The sequence below is a fragment of the Tupaia chinensis genome, unplaced genomic scaffold (assembly GCF_000334495.1).
Source record: "Tupaia chinensis unplaced genomic scaffold, TupChi_1.0 Scaffold000622_1, whole genome shotgun sequence".
Taxonomy (NCBI): domain Eukaryota; kingdom Metazoa; phylum Chordata; class Mammalia; order Scandentia; family Tupaiidae; genus Tupaia; species Tupaia belangeri.
The window spans coordinates 1,172,769-1,194,776 of record NW_006160142.1 but is presented as its reverse complement, the minus strand read 5'-3'; the positions used below and the strand labels follow the sequence as shown (position 1 = coordinate 1,194,776).

At 35.2% G+C, this 22,008-nt stretch overlaps 1 pseudogene; it reads right to left on the bottom strand.

Moving 5' to 3' along the window:
* Positions 1-796: 796 nt before the first annotated feature.
* The window catches only part of LOC102478676 (NEDD8-activating enzyme E1 regulatory subunit-like), a 36,176-nt pseudogene continuing 14,964 nt past the window's right edge, over positions 797-22,008 (bottom strand).

The following is a 22,008-nucleotide window of genomic DNA, read 5'->3' as shown; positions in this document are numbered from 1 at the left end:
CCCAGGCTTTCCATATTAAAGCACTAATACCTTTACTGAAAAGTTCTTGAATAAAGCTTTAAAAGCAAACCTTCATACCCACGGAAAATATAAAATAAAAACCACAACATTTATTTGCTCTTTGACAGCTTAGCTTTATTACATGTTGGTTGGCTTCTCCATCTTCTCCTCTGAATGAATTCCTATAAGCCATTAACCTCATCTTTTACTTTGTATTGATGTCGTCAGTTGTTGAGGCCAACCCAGTGAGTTTTTTAAATTTATAGTGTGCTTCTCTCTATAGTAATGCTTTGAGATGGACAAACTAAATTTTTTAATTCAAAGGAATTGATGTACTTCCACATGGATTGAATTCTGAGAATACTTGAGTTGAGTACAACATTAGTCATAGTCTGATTTTATAGTTAACTTATTAAAATTTAGACCAGGAAATAAATCCATTGCTTGAATGTCTTCTCTGAATAATCCTAGAATTTGGGAAAAGAATACCCAATCCAAATTGTCTTTTTTTCAAATGTTAAGAGGGTAAGAAATGGATATAGAATTGGGAACATAATGAAAAAATAATAATAAACATTTTCTGAGATCCTTATTTAAAAATATTTTCATAACAGAAAATACTTAATCTCTTGAAATTGATGGTATTACCATTTAGGTTAATATTTTTTTCAACTGAGAAAAATGTTTACTAAGGAAACAATTTAACAGCTCTCCTTCAGTGAAATTTTACAGATGAGAGCACAACCTGAGGGCGATTGCAATACCAATCATTAACACACTACATGGGGTGCTTATTCTACAACTGGAATTTTGCCCAAGTTTGTGACAAACCATTATAAATGAAAGTAATATTAACCATTACAAATTGAAGATAATTTTAATATCATGAGCAGCAGCTCCTCAAAAGAATACATCAATAGAGTATGACTCAGTAATTAACTATCAGAAAATATCAGAAGACATCATCCTCTTTCGCCATTAGAGATAACCCATATTCCTGAAGTAAGCCAGTGAGACAAACTTCAACTTTCTTATATCTCCTTCAACTTGATAGATAGCCCTGATATCTACCATGCTGCAAATGAAATGTATCAACAGCCCACAACATTAAGTATAAACTTACTTCATTATTTGAATAGTCCATTCTAGAAATAATTTCATCTTTGTTAATTTTATGCAAACCAGATTCTTCAGCTAAATATTGACATTTTTCCACTTGAAGAAATGCAGGTTTTTTGCATAGCAATATTAATTCTTTCTCTGAAATGAACTCTGGTGCCTGGCTGATGGACAGCAGTGATTTGGCAATGTGCTTACCTGCAGTATCAGTACTTTTCTTTGCTTTCTCAGGGTCAATATTTTGCAGCTTTATGTATTTATCCAAAGCTGTAATCATATAAAGAATTGTAGTTCAATAGGTAAATTTCTTTGACTCATTTTGGCCACAAATTCATTTAAGGCATGAGCTAAAATCCAAAATGATAGAATCTGTTTGGTGATATTTACAGACTGATCATTCTCAGATATACCTTCAATACTGTTTTGTGATCTGAGTTGTATCTAGTTCCATGTTCACATTTTTAATAGCTTTTTAAAATTCTGTGTATTTTCTAGAGCAGTATTTTTATACTTTAGAATTCCTTATCTAATCAAATTTCTGAAGTCCACTTTTTCCTTATACATATCTGTCCATTTGTTTCATTCTATACCTGTGCTAAGTATTTAGCTACAATAATAATCCATGGAGTATGGATGGTCCCTTTTTTCCCATATCACCCAAATTGTAAGACTGAAAATGTTCTATTAGTTCAGGAAATGGCTTATCCAGTTGTAGATCCTCTAGTGCATTATCTGGATAAGATTCTATTAACTGGATGTTTGTTTATAATGATTCTCATATAAACAACTGGTCTATATTTTCTGCAGACCAAAACTGGGATCTGGAAATTCCAGAGGAGGACATCTGCTAAAATATTAATATACTTTTGAGAAGCTGAGTTGCAACCACAACAGTAAACCTTTTCCCAAAACTTCCGATATGTAATCATTTAATTTATATAAGAATTCAAGGGAGCTTGAGCTCGATTCTTGCCCAAATTGCTTCTTGGAAGGAAAAATTTCTTTATAGCACCGTCTCCACTGATGTAATTTTCATTAGTAATTGTAAACAAACCAATATCTGGTAGTACCAAGTTTGTAAGAATTTCAATTCCTGTGGCTACCGGTTTTCTTGGTTGTCGAAAAAGTCATGACCCATTTTGCATAGAAAAATAGAAAAATACGTCATGACTTTTCTGAAACAACCAATATTAGGGAAACATGAACAGACTCTAAAGCCTCTTGTCCAATGTTACCCCTCCAGGCTTTGAGAAGGGAAGTGAGATGTGGCCAAAGTTTTTTTTTTTGAGTAAAATGTCATTTTTAGATATTCCTTTTGTTTATTGTTAAACTAACTTCTGGAACATTGCCTTCTGAAATTTAACATTTACTTTATGGTTAGTTTGTTTGTACTTTATTTTTAAGTGCCCTGTCTCTTAAAGACTTTTTAATCAAGAGTTGATATCCTCCCTTTTTTTTCTTTCATACCATTATCTAGTCACAGAAGCTAACTCAGTCTGCTTACTGAAGGTCTATTAAATTTGTGTGTTCACTTCCTTTCAGTGTAGTTTAACTGTTACTCTATTCCTGATATATCATGAAAGTAGAATGCTTTGGAAATAATAAAATGTACTTCATGATATCTAACATAAAAAGAAGAACAATATTTGAATATCCCATTTTTTGTCTTACTCAATTTTGTTTATTATTTTTTAATTTGCTATAGGACATGTGCACTCATGAGAGAGAGAAAGCAAGCCACCAGGTGTGGGATGTGAACTGTGGCCAGCCTTGTGGGAATCCAACGCCATAACCATCACACCACCTGCTGGCTCCTGGATGTCCCATTTTTAATAATGCTAAGATTAAGCAGAGGAATCAGGTTGTGTTGGACTGATCCCGCTCTTATAAAGTTCACTATAATTTTTTCAGCCAATTATTTCACCCATTGATAATTGACTCAGGATATTATTTTATGAAAAGTTGAAATAACATTTTCTAGTTTTATTATTCTTTTCACGTATTTTTTTAAAAAGTGCCTCATTAGCTTCAGCTACTTGATTATTAAAGAATATAATTTGTAAAGTAAAGGCATGATAAATGTTTAAATTTTTCCTTTTGTTGATTTTCATATCAAGGGTTGATGGTATTGGCTTTCAATTATGTTCTGGGTATTTTTAGTTTCTTTTTTATCTTCTCCATCCCCTCATTTTTTGGTTTTTTTTTTTTTTTTTTTTTTTTTTTTTTTGGTGGTTCCATTTTTTGTCTTACTCAATTTTGTTTATTATTTTTTAATTTGCTATAGGACATGTGCACTCATGAGAGAGAGAAAGCAAGCCACCAGGTGTGGGATGCGAACTGTGGCCAGCCTTGTGGGAATCCAACGCCATAACCATCACACCACCTGCTGGCTCCTGGATGTCCCATTTTTAATAATGCTAAGATTAAGCAGAGGAATCAGGTTGTGTTGGACTGATCCCGCTCTTATAAAGTTCACTATAATTTTTTCAGCCAATTATTTCACCCATTGATAATTGACTCAGGATATTATTTTATGAAAAGTTGAAATAACATTTTCTAGTTTTATTATTCTTTTCACGTATTTTTTTAAAAAGTGCCTCATTAGCTTCAGCTACTTGATTATTAAAGAATATAATTTGTAAAGTAAAGGCATGATAAATGTTTAAATTTTTCCTTTTGTTGATTTTCATATCAAGGGTTGATGGTATTGGCTTTCAATTATGTTCTGGGTATTTTTAGTTTCTTTTTTATCTTCTCCATCCCCTCATTTTTTGGTTTTTTTTTTTTTTTTTTTTTTTTTTTTTTTTTGGTGTGGTTCACCAGAAAGACACAGAGAGAGATAGAGAGACAGAAAGCGAGAAATCACCCCCCAGGGGGTGGCTATGCCACAATCCCTTCTCCTCCACTTTTCTCTTGGGATCTTGGGCATGCATGCACACACGCCCGGTGTGAGTTTAAGCCACCAGATCTGGAACTCAAACCGTGGTCTACTACATGGGAGTCCAGCGACATAGTCATTATGCCAACTGCTGGTCCTGTCCCATCCCCTCATTTTTAAGTAACATTATGAATATATGAATTACCTACTCAATATATTACAAATAATTGCATTAATTATTTTTTTCATGTGCAAATTGTCTCAAATTTGACTAGGAGATTTCCTTTACATTTATTCCTGTGTCCTTTTGACAGAATGTGTTTATCTTTGATATTTTTCTGCTTTTTGCCACAACTAGGTATTCCAAGTTTATATTGTATTTTTTCCACCCCGGACATGGAATCATTCATTATTTAAAGAAATTCTTGTATTCAAAGACCACAGTTTGGGCACTACATTTGCTCATTGTAATTAATTGCTATTGCTTAAAAGAATTATTATACAAAAGTAAATATTATTAAAAAAAGATATCCAGAATTCATGCATATATTTCAAATTCAAATTTATATTGTGGTACTCTTTTTCAACCTTTAGATTTTACAACTGTATCTTTTTCTCTAAAGCCAAATTTTACTTTTTAATGAAATTACTTAATATTTATATTAATTAATCTTTAACATTTAGAAAGTAATTTCAAAATGACAATATTGAGATCACCACTCTCTATTGTTCAAGATTTTTCTATAGTTCTAGTTGTCCTTAGACTCTTTTCCATTGAGACAATGTAGTCAAAATAATGTGTTCTAATGTGGCTTAAAAAAATCTTATCTTCATGGTTTATATCACTGACTTGAAATATAGCTAAGGTTTTTGTTTGTTTTATCTTTAATTTTTAGACAATGCTTTCTATTTCCTTTCTTTCTTTTCTTTTTCTTTTTTTTTTTGGAGAGGTTTTTGCTGTAGGACGCGTGCACTTGCCAGACAGACAGAGACAGAGACAGAAAGTGAGAAATCATCCCCCAGGGGGGATGGTCACGCCGCAATCCCTTCTCCTCCATTCTCCTCTCGGGATCTTGGGCACGCACGCACACGTGCCCAGAGTGAGTTCTAAGCCACCAGGTCCGGGACGCGAACCACAGTCGACTACATGGGAGTCCAGTGACATAGCCATTACGTTAACTGCTGGTTCCCCGACAATGCTTTCTATTTCTGTTTTAGATTTTATTTCAGGTATCTTAAAACGCTTATGAATAAAAAGCTACATAACAAGTTATATTGAAAGAAATTTTGTTTCTTGTCTCCTCTATCTGGTTTCTTCTTACTCTCTTAATCATTTTCGTAAATTTTGGATTCATGCTTTTAGATTTCCCTTTGTAAAACTAAGCAAATATCAGACCAGCAGATGGTATAATGGTTATGTCGCTAGACTTCCACATGGCCTACTGCAGTTCGAGTCTTGGACTTCGCAGCTTCAAACTCACACCATGTGCATGAACGTACGTGCCCAAAATCCCAAGAGGAAAATGGAAATAAAGGTATTTCAGTATGTCCATCTCCCATGGGGTGTGGGGGTGAGCCTCACTTTCTGTCTCTGTTTCTCTCTCTCTCTCTGGTGAGCCCACATGCCCTATAGCAAAAATCTCTCTCTAAAAAAAAAATAAGCATGTATGTCTGTAAATATGCTTTTTTTTTTCACCACAGGTGACGTGTTTTCATATATTGTTCTATGCATTGCTTTATTCATTAACAATTTTTAGTGGAGATTCTTTTATATTTCTCATGGAGATCTTTTTCATTCCAGTGTACTGTTGCATAGTGTGTTGACCTGCCTAACTATTCACTCATTGTCTGTTTCAGGTGCAGTTGAGATGTCTTTAGTCTCCCATTATTATGAATAATGTCAAAATAGAACACTCGAGCATGAGTCTTTTCATGTGTTTCCTGGTGTAATTTGGTATCAATACTTAGACGTAATATTGCTAAATCCAAATATAAAGACTACCAAATTCCCCTTGATAGAAGTTGAACCAGTTTTTATGCCCATCAACATTATTTTGAAAGTGTCATGCACACTGTGTAGTAAAGAATAAATTGAATGCCATGAGGGGACTTATTCATGCTTTCTTTGGGGGAACTTTTATTACTTTCAATGTAGTAATATCAAAATTGTGCCATTTTCACATGATCTGGATCTTGTGGTAATTGATTGAATAGGCAGATTTTAATTCTGAAGCAACTTTCTAGGGACTGTGTTTGAATGGCATCTGATTGTTTCAAAAGTCGACATCCAAGAGTAGGTCTTATTTATTTAGGAGCCAGTTCAAATTTTCTTTATTTTTGAGCTTCCATTCAGATGGCCTGGCTGACTGAACAAAAAGCTCTTCCCATTACTTCAAAAGGTTTATTGTGGGTTGTATGTGATAGATGGTTTTGTCCTTCCCGTTGTTTCTAAGGCATTAAATAAAGGTTGTTATTGAATTCCTATCCCTTGAAATAAAACTCTATTTATTTTTTCATCACTCTGTTAAGAAGCAAAGATTTTATGAATGACCCTAAAGGGAAAATATTAATTTCCCTCCTAGCTTCCTTTTAATTCTTTCACTTTTCCTAGCAACTCTCACTACAAAAAAATACATTCCGAGTCTGACATATTATAAGTAGAAGATAGATCATTTTGAGGATGCATTTCCTGATAAGATTTGGATGAGAAGCTATTTTTATGGGAAACAAGAGGAAGACACCCTAGTCGATTAAACCTGATCTCTCTTTGTATCAAAAGGTTTTATTTTTGCTTTGTTTTCTAATATCTCTTTCTGTTGTACCTGTTACAAAGAAGGGGAGTTAGAAGGCAATTAATGATTTTCTTTCTTTCTATATAAAACGCTTATCTTATGGTAAGCATGTTTCCTGAAGAGAAAGAAGGAAAACCACCATTTATTTTCAGAGATAATAAGACACAGCCTCACGTCCGTTTGTGCTCATGGCTTCATTAGTGACAGGCAGTAAGCCTGAGCAGAAAGGAGCATGTAGGGAGATGCCAATAAACAGATCTGGCGTGAGGACAGGATGAGTGTTGACCCCCACTGCTATGCAAAAACAGAAGAAATTAGTTTAGCATGGATTTTCAAATGATCCTTGCTGTAAATTTGATAACAAGGATTAATCCTGTGAAGAATAGCTGATAATTAAAGCATGAAAAATAATATAGATCTTTCTTCACCAATTGAATAAATGTATTTGAGGAAACTACAGTTCATTTATTGCTTATTATATGTAGTTTCATTCTGCATATTAGTTCTTTTTTAAAAATTGCCCATGTGCCCTTTTAAGGAATAACTTAAAAGCACAACAATACACACACACACACACACACACACACACACACACACACACACACACACACACACACACACACACACACACACACACACACACACACACACACACACACACACACACACACACACACACACACACACCCCTCTCTGTTAAGCAAGTGGACAAGAATCATGTTTTGTTAATTAAAGTATAAATATTGAGACTACCTATAAAGGGAAAGACCTAATCACCAATGATTAAGAGTAAACAGAAACTCATAATAAACAGAAACTTATTTAACAACACATGCTATTATGTTTAAAATATAATTTTATAGTGTAAATACTGCTTAAATATTAGGAAGAGGTAACTCTTGCAAAGATTTATTGATAATTTATAGGAATACATACTTTTTGAGCCAAGTTTGGTTATTTTACACTTTGCATATAACATCTACTTATGTATTTCTTGGTTGATATTAATTTTTTTATAAATTTTTCATGATGAATGTATTTTGTTTCATTATTAGGATGGTTGAGCTCACGCTGTGTTTCTTCAATAAGCACTAAATATTGCAAGCAGTTATACAACAAAGGACATTTTTCTTTTTGATCATTAAGCAATTGCACATGTATCAAAACTGATTTCTCTAAACATAGTTTCCTGAGGCTTTGGCTATTTCACCCTGCCAGCTATACCAGTCAATTGAGCTTGGCTATCCGACTGGTCACTTTGATTTCATCTAGTATATTTTTAACATTAAAAAGAAAATCACACCCTGAATTGGCGCTAGCACAGTTGAGAGGTAACAAAACTACTGCTTGTTAGGTGTTAGGTTAAAACTTCTTGCAACACACAGACCTGACACTGAACTACAGAATGTTTTTCACTACATCCTTGAAAAATTAGTACTCCTACTGGTGAAAAGTTGGATTTAGAATGACGTTTGAGACAAATCTAAGCTATAAGTACAACACGTTCTTTCTTCTATAACAAAAATAAGTCCTTCTGCAACTCCGTTCCTATAAATGTTTGTCAGTCTGTCTCCAGGACAACCATCTCTAACCTGACTTTTATAAGGCAAGGCCACCAGGGTGTGTCCCCAATATGTGAGGATTATCAAATGCCAGGATCACCTTCATCCTACTTAACTCTGATAGTTGAATTTGCAGTACAAGGAAGCTAGACCGAATGTGAGATAATGTATATAAGAAACATTTTGTGAATTGAGAAGCAATATATAAAGTTAGTTAATAAAAACTAATAGTTAGCAGCCATTTTGGAAAGCAGTATGAAGGTTCCTAGAATTACTGCACAATCCAACAATTCCACCCCCAGGTATAGATCTAAAGGAAATCAAAGCAGTATGTCAAAGAGCTGTCTATACTCCCATGTTCATTGCAGCACTATTCACAATAGCCAGGGTGTGAAGAAAACCTGTATCTATTAATGGATGAATGCATTAAAAATGTGTATATACACAATGAGATTCTATTCAATCTTGAAAAAAAAATTCTGTCATTTCCATTCTACCCCTAATACCCTCAATATGAATAGTTGTTTGTTTTGGGGGTTTTTTTTGTTGTTTTTTTGTTTGTTTTTGTTTTTTTTTCCTTTTCTACCCACTCATGACTTGGAGCTAGTCCCAGCCCTGTGTGAACTTCAGGGATTGTTTCACCATTCCTCTGTAGTATCAATAGTTCTTTCCTCAGCCTTATGCTTGCTCTAATCAGTACACAGTTGTATTTTCAAGGAGAACCCCTCCCCATATCTTCAGAGTTCCTCAAATGTGCAGTTCTCTCTTCCCCAGTCCTTTGCCCTGTGAATGCTAGCTGCTCCGTCCTCCCTGCATACCCAACTGGATTTCTCAACCCAGGGAGATCATCGAGTTATGTCTGTATTCCCCTGCCCTGTTTTACTGCCCAGAAACTCTCTATAGTCCATAGAAACTGGGCAATTGTAGTGGCCACTTCAATTTCTTTCCTCTTTCAGGGATCACCATCCTGTCCAATGTCAGAAGAAGCATTGTTTCATATGCTTCATTTTTATTTTGCTATTTTTTTAAGACTTTTTTTTTGCAATAGGGCATGTGCTCTTGCTGGAGAGACAGAGAGGTGGAAAGTGAGAAATCACCCCACCAGGGGGGATGGCCACACTGCAATCACTTCTCTATTCTTCTCTTGGGATTCTGGGCACACACACACACACACACACACACACACACACACGTGCTGGGTGTGAGTTTATAGTCACTGGGCCCAGCACTCAAAGCATAGTAGATTACTTGGTAGTTCAGCAACATAATCATTTCACCATCTGCTGGTCCCAATGACTCCAAATCTTAATTAATTTAATACTAAAATAATAGGAGATGAATGGAAACCCCAGAACTTATTTTTGCAAAACAAGTGTTTATCTGAGGAAAACTATCCAACTATGGCATCAAACAAGCACTTTCTGGTCCAGAATAATAAATAAGGTCTTTAAATGGAGTTCACAAATTACTGCACAGAAGAGGAGGAACACTGGAGCTGGTTACCATTTCTACATTATAGGTTTGTGGAGGCATTTTTGTGACGTTGTAGGTGAGCAATTTCTTTTTTTTTTTTTTTTTTGGAGAGGTTTTTGCTATAGGGCGCGTGCACTCGCCAGACAGACAGAGAGAGACAGACAGAAAGCAAGAAATCACCCGCCAGGGGGGATGGCCACGCCACAATCCCTTCTCCTCCATTCTCCCCTCGGGATCTGGGGCATGCACGCACATGTGCGGGGCATGAATTTCAAGCCACTGGGTCTGGGACGCGAACTGCGGTCGACTACGTGGGAGTCCAGCGACATAGCCATTACGCTAACTGCTGGTCCCAGTGAGCAATTTCTGTAAAAAAAGTTGGTGTTTTTTTAAAGAAATAGTTTCTGTGGGTACAGAGTTTAATATTTAGTGAAACCTTAACTTTATTAAAATAACTTTCAGATTCTCTGCCTCTACCTTACTGGTTCTCAACTCTGGCTTCATATGGCAATCTCCTGGGAGGCATTTATGAACCACCAATGCCTAGGACACACCCTAAACCAGCCCAGGTGGGACCAGGCCTCTATTTATGCAGAGCTTCCTAAGCAGTCCACTCTGCTGAGGGCCCTCTTCAAGGTTGTGGAAAGCTACTTCTCTTTGTCTTCTCAGGCAGGAGAACATGAATAAGGGTGCTAATCCCATTCATGAGAAACCCATTCAAGTTAATTTATCACTTCAGAAGCCTTACCTACTAATACTGGTCCTTTGGGGATTAGGGTTTTAACATATGAATTGGAGGAGGGCATAAAAACTCAGTCTGTAACAGTCTTTATTGTAAAAATCATTAATTAAAAATACCAGAATTTTAAAAAGAATTATTTATTTAATTTTATTTATTCATTTATTTTACTTTGACCAGAAAGAGACACACACACACACAGAGAGAGAGAGAGAGAGAGAGAGAGAAAGTGAGAAAGCAAGATGCTAGGTCCAGGACTCGAACCATGATCATCCATGTAGGAGTGTCTGGCACCTTAACCACCACGCCACCTGCTGGCCTCCAAATACCAGAATTTTAATTTGATTTAATTTTTTATTTTTCTTTTATAAATTGCCAAAGGGTATGTGTACTCACCAAAGATAGGGAAAAAGCACCCCTCCATGGAGTGTGACATTGCTATCCCTCCTCCATTTTTCCATTCTGTTTGGATTTGTGGCACCCATACACACTTAGCAGTTTCAAGCAAACAGGGCCAGGATTCAAACCATGGTTGATCATGTGAGATCTGACTCCCTTATTCATTAGGCTGCAGGGGCAGCCAGAGTTAAAGGTTTATTTTTGATCATATCTTTTATTTGGGAAGAAATATGTTGAATTGCACTGTAAGATTAGTATTTCTGTTTTTTCTCATAAAAGTTATGAATTACACTTTTTTCTGTATATTTTCTGGAAACAATATTTGTATAAATTTAATCTTTTTAATTCTATCTCTCATTTTCTTTCTTGAGTGATTTTTTTTTTCAATTTATATTGACTGTTCTATTATATAGGATATTTTTTCCACCGTAACTCATTTTATTTTTTCACTGCCTCATTGTTTCAGTGGTTTTATATCTCTTGTTGTTTTTATTTATTTATTTATTTATTTCACACCCTATTGATTCAGGAGAGATTTCAATAACAAGGAGCATAATTGTTAAGTTTTAAATGTACATAAACTATTTCTGATAATTGCAGACTATGTAATTTAGACCAAATCGCCTGCAGAAAACACCTAGAAAAGGTGGACTGGAATTTTAAAAACAGTAATAAAGTATCTGAACAGCTACTAAGGCAGTGATGATTTGTAGCATTTGGGGCCACTTTTCTCCTTGAGGCAACTACTGCTCTAAAAGATGTGCTGAGAAGTCAAAAAAGAGAGTTTCCAACGGAATGGACAACACAGGGGGACACGACTCAGGGTTTAGTTTTCCTCAAGAATGGGAGATGCTTAGACCAGCATGGTGGCTAAGGCAGCTGGATCTCACATGTCCAACCGCACAGTTCAAGCCCTGAACCCCATGGCTTGAAAATGGCTTATGTACATATGTGAGTGCCTAAAATCCTGAAAAGGAGAAGGGATTGCATGACCATCACCCATGGGAGATGCTTTCTCATTTTCTATCTCCTTTCTCTCTCTTCCTGCCCCACCCCTCCACAAGTGCATGTACCCATTACCAAAATTTAAAAAAAAGAATGTGAGGTGCTAAAGGGCTACATATCAGACAAATATAAAGAAATAGACTGGTTCTCTCTGGGACTAAAGCCCAGTTTTATTTAAATAGTAGTATCAGCTTGTGGAATATTAATTCTCTTTATATTTTAAATTCCACAAAACATTATTATTATTGATATCATTTTATGTATTTAATACTCTTTTAAAATGATCCAAAATTACCCATATTGCTTTTCATTAATTTTTATAGCTCCAAGTTTTCAGCTGGGATCATTTTTCTTCTGAATTATATTTTCTTTGTTGCAGATTTGCTGGTGATTAATTATCACCATTTTAAGTCTCTGAAATATATCTTTTTTTTTATTTTTATTTTTATTTTTTTATTTTTATTTTTTTTTTTTTGAGAGGTTTTTGTTATAGGGCGCGTGCGCTCAGCAGACAGACAGAGAGGGACAGAGAGACAGAAAGCGAGAAATCACCCCCCAGGGGGGATGGTCACGCCGCAATCCCTTCTCCTCCATTCTCCTAGGGTATGTTTGCTGGTCCTAGACTTCTGTCTGACAGCTATTTTCTATTAGCTAATTTGAGTTTATTATCTTATTATAACCTGCTGTCTATTGTTCCTTTGAAAAAAATCAGCAGATGACATAATGGCTGAGTGGGAGGCCTGTGTTGAATTCTTGGCCTAACCTAAAATCTGGGTGTGATGGCATACAACTGTGGTTCTGGCTGCTTGGAAGCCTGAGGCAGGAGGATGGTTACATAGTGAGACCCGGTCTCAAATAACCATGCACGCATGCACCTCCCCCCTCCACACACACACACAGGTACACAGAAGATTCTTGAAACAAAGTTTGTTGTACTCTTTCTTTTTAAAATTTTTTAACTTCATTGAGATCTTTAGATCTATCTATTGTCTTTTTTTTTGGAGAGATTTTCACTATAGGGAGCGTGCGCTCACCAGACAGAGAGACAGAGAGACAGAAAGCGAGAAATCACCCCCCAGGGGGGATGGTCACGCCGCAATCCCTTCTCCTCCATTCTCCTCTCAGGATCTTGGGCACGCACACACACACGCCCGGCGTAAGTTTTAAGCCACCGGGTCTGGGACACGAACTGTGGTCGACTACGTGGGAGTCCAGCAACATAGCCATTACACTAACTGCTGGTTCCCCTAACTATTGTCTTTTATCAAATTTATTACTTATAAAGAGTAAGCCATTTCCTTGTTTTTTTCTTTAGAGGTTTATACCTTAAGGCATGTGTACTTGCCAGAGAGAGAAAGACACAGACATAGTGAGAGTGAAAGTGTGAGTTTCAAGCCACTAAGTCTGGGACTTGAACCTTATGTGACCATGTGGGTGTCCAGTAACATAACTGCTATGCCATCTGCTGATCCTGAGAGAAAGCCTTTTGGTCTTTTGATTCAGACTTCGGTCAGGTTTTGAAATTCTCCTCTCACTGAACACAACTTCTTTTCAATTTCTATCATTCATTCTTATTCATTTAGGCACAGCAATTACACACAGGTGATACTTGTATTTTCCGGCCTTCATATTGACCATCCATCTGTGACTACTTTGAATAATTTAACCTTCCATTGGCATCCTTGGAGATTTTCCTCAGCATCATATTGTAAAACACATTTTTTTGACATAATAATTCTACCACCTACTAATACTACTATAAATATCAATATTATGCATTTTAATTAATGTATTCCATTACTGCAAGATAGCTTCTAAAAATATGGTCTTGTTATCTATCCTCATCCTCCACAGTCTTAATCTTATTTACACAAAGACCGTGCATTTTAATAGTTTCTGCTTCAGTTCTTTTTTATGATTGTAAATTTCCTCTGTGTATTTAGATAATATACAAAGATCATTATTTAATTGTTTATCTTGAGAATATCTCTTGATTGAATTTTCTTTAGGATGAGGATATTAACCTACCTACTTTTCCTTTGTTTATCCCTTTCCCCTTTTTATCTCCTAAATTTTGTCTCGGATATCTTACATAGTCAATCTTGCTAATAGTTATGCTTATCTTCATATTCACAGTTAATTCTTCTGTGTTTTGTCCACATACTATTGTGTTGTCGGGAAAGTCATGACATTGCCAACAACCTAATAATACTAAAAGTCAAAAGTCATTAGGCAACATCAAAATATTTCAGTTTGAAAAGGTTCACTGCAGAGCCAATGAGTGTTCTGTGATCACATTTCCTTTCTTAAAAAGCTTTCAGTTTTTCAAATTGTGCTTCTCTGTATCTTCTGTATAGTACCTTTGTGATATCTTTACATTATTTCTTATCTCAAGTGTTCTGCTGAAACTATGGATTTTCACTCACTAAGGTCCTGATGATCTTTTTCCAGTATGAACTGATCAACTTCTAGGACTCCAGCTGTCTGTCATTTGAGGAAGTCTATTCCTTTTGCTCTTAAACTTAATGCATTTTTTTCTGATTTATAAATCTTTCCTGGGTTATGTTATTTATTTTTTATTTTTCTCACTGGGGAAAATCTTTAAGAAATTTCTTAGTATAGAGTGTGTGGAAGGTAAATATCTTTAGTCATTTTATGTCAAAAAAATGCCTTTATCTTTTCATAATTGAGTGAGAATTTGGCCATGAACACATGGAGTTAAGAATTATTTCAAGTGTTGTAGAACACAGGAGTTTGTACTATACAGTTGCACTGGATATATTTTAGCCTATTTTTACATCATTCACAGTATTTATATACTAAATTTTATAATGCACTCTAATTATTAGTAATTATATTGATAATTATTATTTTTAAGTTTATTTTTCCATGAGAGAAAGAGACAGAGATAGAGATATATCACCCCCGACCGAGTCTTGACACCACAACCTATCCAATCAGCTAGCCCAGGTTCATAGGTACATGTGTACTGATATACTCAGGGAGGTGTCTGGATGCAAACACAGAACCTTCCCATGTGGCTCAGCCTCACAGAGCTTTGTGTTTTACCACTGGTCCTAATAGTATCATTTTGAACCTATTTTATGTATATTCTAGAAAGACGCAGGTTGAAAATCATATTGCTGTTTGAGGAGTCAAAAGTTATTGTTTGTAAAAGAGATTTTTGCTATAGGGTACACGCACTTGCTGGAGAGATAAAGAGAGGCAGATGGAAGCGAGAAATCACCCCTCAGGGTGGATGGCCACGCCACAATCCCTTCTCCTTCATTCTCCTCTCAGGATCATGGGCATGCACACAGGTTCAGCACGAGTTTGAAGCTGCTGGGTTCGAGACTGAACTGCAGTCGACTATATGGGAGCCGAGCAATGTAACCATTATGCCATCTGTTGATACCAAGGAACCAAAAGTTTTACAATAGTATAAGAGAAAACAGATGCATAAAATCAAAGAAATTAAGTTAAAAATACTTTGATATTATATATGAATGAGAAATATCAGTATGGAATATTAATTATTTTATTTCATTTTCAGATCTATTTACTTTCTAGCTTTACCCACTGAAAAAGCCTGTAATCAATGACAACACATCAGCGATGAGCAACTTGGCACTCGGCACTTCTTGGAGGATGGCGGATTCTAGTCTGGGGTGAGAATGTTCAAGGCAAGCCTGAGAGCTCTTGTGCCAGAAAGCAAGGAAGTTTTCATGAATAATGGTCTATGTCAAGAAAACAAAAGACAAACGGAAAGCCCCCATTGGTTAAAGGAAAAGCAATTTGAGGGTTAAGAATCTAAGGAATGCAACTGATTAAGACACATTGAATATGTAAAAGGTATGAGTTCACAATGATATGCAAAAAATTAATGAAAAGAAAAATTATGCCTTATGGATTTCATTAGAAGTAACTAAGGCAACAATTCTGAACACTGGCAATTAAAAGGAAAGGCATCATCCTGCCCTTTCTGGGTTCAGTATATTTCTTTTATTTAATTTACGATAGGGCATGTGCGCTCTCCAGAGAGAGACAGGAAGAAGAAAAATGAGAAAGTGCCCCTGCCCCAGAGGAGATGGCCACACCCACTATCCCTTCCCCTCCATTCTCTCAGAATTTGGGGTATGCACACACACACACACACACACACACACACAGTGTTTGTTTCAAACCGCTGTGTCTGAGACTCAAATCATGCTTTAGGTCATGTAGGGTCCAGCCATCTTAACCATCATGCCATTGGTTGGCCCTTTGTTCACCATATTTCAAGATAACCGAGTATCTTTAGTATTAACAGAAAGTTCCCCTCTGCTGAAGAATTCCAGTTAAATAAGGGGAAGAAAAGATAGAATAGGAAATTTCTGGTTTGCAACTCCTAATGAAATAAATAACAATTCAGGCAATGATCATAAGTTAACGAAAGCATCAAATGAAAGGTTATAAGATATTTAATAATAATAGGATTAGATAGTCAGGACCTGTCTCCATTAATTAGTCTTAGCATTAGTAAAGGTTAAAAAAAAAGTCTTTGTGGTCCTGAGATGTGATGCAATATGACACACAACTTTAACTACAAAGCACTCTTGCAAAACAAACAAACAAAATAAAACCCTTCAAACTAAATCTGATTAAGACTCAGCTAACTTCATCTATGGTAGATAAATGGAAGTTAGTTTAAATGACACTGAAAATGGGCAAATAAACATATATGCAGAATAGGGAATATCACTAATCCAGTTTTTGTAAACGCTCAGTAGCATGAGGGGAAAAAAATAGCAGAAGTGCATACGCTTGAGGAGTAAAAGAGACTCAAGACACAAAGAATAAAGGCAGCAAATGGAAATGAGGTGAATTTTGATTTGAACACACTAACTCTTAAAAAACTTTGGAGATAATTGTGGAAATCTGATTGTAGACTATGTAATGAATGGCACCAAAAAGAATTGTTTATTTTGTCAGGCATGATTATAGTATAATTTTGTAAGAATATGTCTATTTAAAAATATTTTAATATATGTATAAATGAAATGGTATTCCATCTTTGATGTGCTTTAAGATTCTTCAGCAAAGAAAAGAATTGTAAAAAAACATATGTGAAGCAAATATCACAAGATCTTAATAATTGCTATCAGTAAGTTTTACAGTTCCAGCTCATGGCTTGGTAATTAAGGTGCATGAGCAAATGTTGGGCATTAGAGTTCCAGATCCTGCAGCTTGAGAACCATGCCAGGCATGTGTACTTGCCCAAATTGCCCGAAAAGAGAAAGGGGTAGAGGAGGAGAGATGAAGGGATTGCAGCGTGACCATTCCCTTTGAAGGGTTTTCTCTCTGTCTCTCTCTCTCTCTCTCTCTCTCATGAGCACACATGCCCTAAGGCAAATAAAAATAATTTTTATAAAAAAGTTTATGATAAATATTTGAGAGTTTTTAAAAGAAATATTTAATGATTGATTAGAAAAAAGAAGTGAGAAAATTGCTTCATAAGCATATCTTTGATGTTATATTTAATCCTTGTTCCCTGGGAGTGCCCCAGATCTGGTCTTTACTTGGAAGTCAATCCATTATCATCAGTTTCCAACTGTAGAGGCTGGTAGTTTCTCAGCCAGCAAGGGAATTTAAGTTGGCCATTAGAAGAGAATAGAGAGAATAAAGCAAAGACCTACTATATTGGTCACTTGATTTATAAAAACTATTTTACTGTGGCACATTGGTGAGATTACAGTTGTATCAATATTTGATGTTTGGCCAACTGGATAACCATATGTTTTACATATAACATACACATAGTTACATACCAGCATATACCCTAACACACCAGAGAGGAAAATATTGATAGATAAAACCCAAATAAAATTGAAATCTTTTTATTAAAGAATTATTTTATTTAACTTTACTTATGCATTCATTAATTTCATTTTAATTTGATCAGAGAGGGACAGAGTGAGAGAGAAAGAGAGGGAAAGTGAGAGAGAGCAAGCCACCAAGGTCCAGGACTTGAACCATGGTTGGCCATGTGGGAGTCCAGCATCCTCAACCACCACGCCACCTGCCATCCCCAAATAAAAATCTTTTTAAATGAAAAGACACAGTTAAGAGAATGAAAAGGTAATTAGAAAATATTTCCAATATAGATAGCAAAGAGAGTTGTCTAGAATATAAAAAAGAACTATAAATAAGTAACAAATAATATAATAGCCCAAAGACTTGAACCAGTATTTCGCCACAAAGTAAAGAATGTACAAATGTCTAATAACATGTGAAAAGGTTTTTTATTAATGGTCTAAATAAATTTAGGTTGATGCCACACTGAGAAACCACTATACAAGTACCCAAAAAGTGAACATTCAACAAGCAGACACAAAAACAAATAAACTAGTAATATTAAACATTTACCAGAATCCTCATATACAATAAGAGGAAGTGTCAATTAGAGCAATCAGTTCTCAAAACCATTTGGCATATCTATTAAAACCTAATACATGCATCCAAATATGTGGTTCATTCTGTTTTGGGGAGCTTAGTCATCATGTGTATCATGGTTACCTGCCCTATAGAAAGCTGGACTCAAATAGCCATTTTCCCTCTCTCCCCTGGTCTCCTGGCCAAGGATGCCAAATACAGGCATAGCTAATCAGATGTGATGTGAAGAGGCAAGGACAGAGAATCCTTCTCAGCAATGGTGGCGAGAGCACTTCCAGGGGCAGCAGGTGACAATGAAGGCTCCTTGTGGCATGATTGTGGCTATGGTTTACGTTGCCTGATATGATTCCTGTCTGCTTTAATTCCTGCCCTCCTAGGAAATCTGTAACCCATCCAATACCCTCTCAAATGTTCCCGTTCTTTTTATATCAGAATCATTTACTTTCAGTTATATTTAATTAAGAGCTAATTGAAAAGGGATATATGTGTATGTGTATAGTTTTCATACATACACACTAGATTGCATACCCTCCTAACATACATGACAAAAACTGCTTCAAAAGGAAAAAAAATACATGTGTTCCATGTCAATGCCAGATAATTTATATTGTTAGCAACTAAAAAGTTGAGGTTATATAGGGTTTTCACTTTTTTCAGCCATCTAATTCAAAACAGTTTTTATACTGTTGTTTTCCAAAGAAACTCCAGTGCTTTTTGTTGCTTGCTTATTTTAATAAAATTTTTACTACCTCATTGGAAGAATTGGGTCATTCTCAAAACTTTTTTTCCAGGCTAAGAATATATAAATATTTATCTATATTTTCTTCTGAATAATTTTATGCATTAATTTCTTTTAAGTTTTACTTATTTCCCCACATTTGGTATGAGAACATAATTTATGGAACTTTTTTCTAATTGACCAACCAGTTGCCTGACACTAGTTATTGAATAATCTTTCTATTTGTAACTAAATTTAAATTGTCATCTTTATGAAGCATTAAATTTATATGTTCATCTAGGTTTCCTTCTGGGTATTTTTTGCAATTTCATTAGTCAGTTAAGTTTGTTCCTGTGCTGATCTGTCCCCATTTAATTACTACAACTTTATAATTTGATTTATTTTCTGTTTGAGCAGATGGTATCTTATTTTAATTGAAATAAGCTCTTTTATATTTATGATTTTTTTATACTTTTTCACTTCTAATATTATTTTTTATTTCTCTCCTTTTTTCCTCAACTATCTTTGCAAGAATTTTATCTATAGTATTGTTCTCAAAGAGCCAAATTTATCAACTTAACAGGTCTTCTATCTATTAATTTATTATTTATTTGAATACATTTTAATTTAAATAACCAATATCATCTATTTCAATCAATGCTAATTACTCCCAAATTTTGGAGGATGGTTCTAATTTGTTAAACATCATATATAATTTTTTCCTCCATTTTTACTTTGGTTTATGCTAATTTCATTTATAAATTGTCTTCCCTGAAATTCAATAGATAAAATCCACCCTCCCTCATAGCCTTCTTTACCTGTCACACTGAGACCATCCTCTTCAAAGGCTGAACCCATTCAGTGCAATCATGTCTTCTTACACATATAATGTTGCTTCTTACCATGGAGTTTTTGTATATATCTAGTGTCCTCTCTCCTAGTATTCTTGGCAACAAGAATCAAATTTCAAAATATTTTAGCACAATAGTCAACAAAGGGGTTTTTGTTGGTGGTGTTGTTTTTAATCAAATATCTTAAAGTAAAAATCGTTTTAGGTTAAGCTCTTGCAGTAAGCCAGTAAGCGCCAACAAACCAGATCACAATGGAGTCACTCATACTAAAATGCCACATCAACAAACTGCAACTACAGGGAGCTGATGGATGCCCAGACAAGTTGTCTGCAAACAGGAGGGTCTAGTGTACTTGAATCAGTGTAATAAGGGATCTGCCTTAAGGCATGTAATAAAAGTGACTTTGAAATAGTCATTCTGTTTTTTTTTTCCCTTTATTTATGCTCTCTTCAGCCTTTTCCTACCTATAAAAGCAGCTTCTTCTGCTTAACTTCTTGAAATATTCTTTTGATTCTATCCCAATCTGTACTTTATGGCTTGGAATCCCTAAGACCCTAAATAAAGTTTTTTTGTTTTACACATTGAATGTTTACAACTCATTGACACCATTGACTAGACTATATTGACCTTCTACTTAATTTGGTTAGTTACCTGTTACTTGAAACAAAAGAGATATTATAATAATATTAGAAATATATTAATAGTAGTTTTAAGAAGTAGAATCAGAAAAATGCAAATCAGTCAAATCCAGGGGAAAACAATTGAATGGGGTTTTAGAATCAAAGGAGCCTATATTTTACAAATATGAGACATAAATTCAGTCCCATAGTCTAGTGACTAAGGAAGCCAGGTCCCACATGGCTAACCATGCTTGAGAAACACATTGGGCACATGTGTATGTATGCCAAAATCCTAACAGGAGGGAAAAATAAAGAAAATATTGTAGCATGACCATGCTGCATTGGAGAATCCTCTCTCTGTATCTTTCTTGTGAGCATTCACATTCTCTTGGAAATTAAAAAACAAACTATATAAATGCAATTTGGGGTATCTTAATAAGCAAAGGAAAGATTGAAGTATGACTGGCATTTTCTATGAGAACACTGTATAGAATATTTGCTGTATGTTGCTTTATTCGTGGAAAAGAACTTTGCATAAGGTGAAATTATTGATTTTGAGGAACTTCTAGCAATTTAGAACTAAAGGGTAAATACCTCAGAGAAATAAAATAATAGGGTCTACAATAAGGGCAAGTAAAATGCCTAAAGCAATGGAGAAGGTAAATCATTTTTGGCCCTGGTGATAGTAAATATCTCAGGAGTAAAATGAAAATACAGTTTCACATGGGTCTCTAGAGAGGTCAGACCTCTGAGAAGTTGAATGTCATGGTAAGAATATCCCAGATTGAAGCAATACCAAGAGTATTGTTTAAAAAGATGTATTACACTTTTTATATTAAGAAAAACAAAAGTAGTTACATCAGTAACTGACACTGAGGCATAGATAAGATAAGCAAAGTTTTAACCCCTCCTTCTTTCTCATTCCAGAAATTCTAGTAAAATATGAAGAAAGAACAGGGTTGTTAAAGGATTGACCTAGGTGGAGTATATTATGACACCCATTGAGTATGCAATGTAGGTAAGGCTGACATTTTTTTTAAAAAAGAATTATTTTTTATTTAACTTCATCTATTTTAATTTGACCAGAGAGGGACAGAGTGAGGAGAAAGAGAAAGAAAGCAAGCCACCAGGTCTGGGACTCAAACCATGGTGGGCCACATGGGAATCCAGTTTCCTTAACCACCAGGCCACCTGCTGGCCCCAAGGCTTAAATTTTTTTATAGTTCTGCTTATGTCAACCTTACAGTAAACAAAATATCTAACTTAATTTTCCTAATATTTTCCAATGAGAAATAAAAGTGTTTAATGATTCCAAGCACATGCAAGAATAAGTTTTTTTTCTCCAAATCTGTATAATTGATCTATATTCAACAAAAGGTCATCAGGCATTAAAATAAATAATGTTGTATACAAATCTTGT